This window comes from Syngnathus floridae, unplaced genomic scaffold, assembly GCF_059516105.1.
Source record: "Syngnathus floridae isolate MCC-2025c unplaced genomic scaffold, RoL_Sflo_1.0 HiC_scaffold_119, whole genome shotgun sequence".
In the NCBI taxonomy this organism is placed as follows: domain Eukaryota; kingdom Metazoa; phylum Chordata; class Actinopteri; order Syngnathiformes; family Syngnathidae; genus Syngnathus; species Syngnathus floridae.
Window position 1 is genome coordinate 27,501 of NW_028284146.1, and position 439 is coordinate 27,939.

Here is a 439-nt window from a genome sequence, read left to right on the forward strand (position 1 = left end):
TGGCACATCGGTTGGGCTCGAGCAGGCGGCTTAGGAGCAACCGCGAGGGAACACGGCGGGGTCCGGGGGAAAGGGCGACGGCCGCCCGCGACTCGTCACGGTAACCCAGGCGGGAAGCTGCGCTCCGTCCGAGTCAGACTCGGTCGTCGCGGCCCGGCTGAGGCTCGCTTGGTCGAGGGGGCGCGGCGCTGTGCCGGCGACTTTGCCCGCGCGAGGCACGTACGCTGTGGTCCGAAGGAAGAAGCGCGCGTCCCGAGTCAGACTCGGGCGCCGCAACCCGACGGTATCTCGCTGCGGCCAGGATGCGGAGTTGAGTCGGCACTGGGGGGATCCGGGAAGGACGAAGGGGCGGCGGCCAACAGTCGCAGCTCGTCGCCGCTGTCACCCAGACGGGAAGCTGCGCCCCGGCCGAGTCAGACTCGGTCGGTGCGGCCCGCTG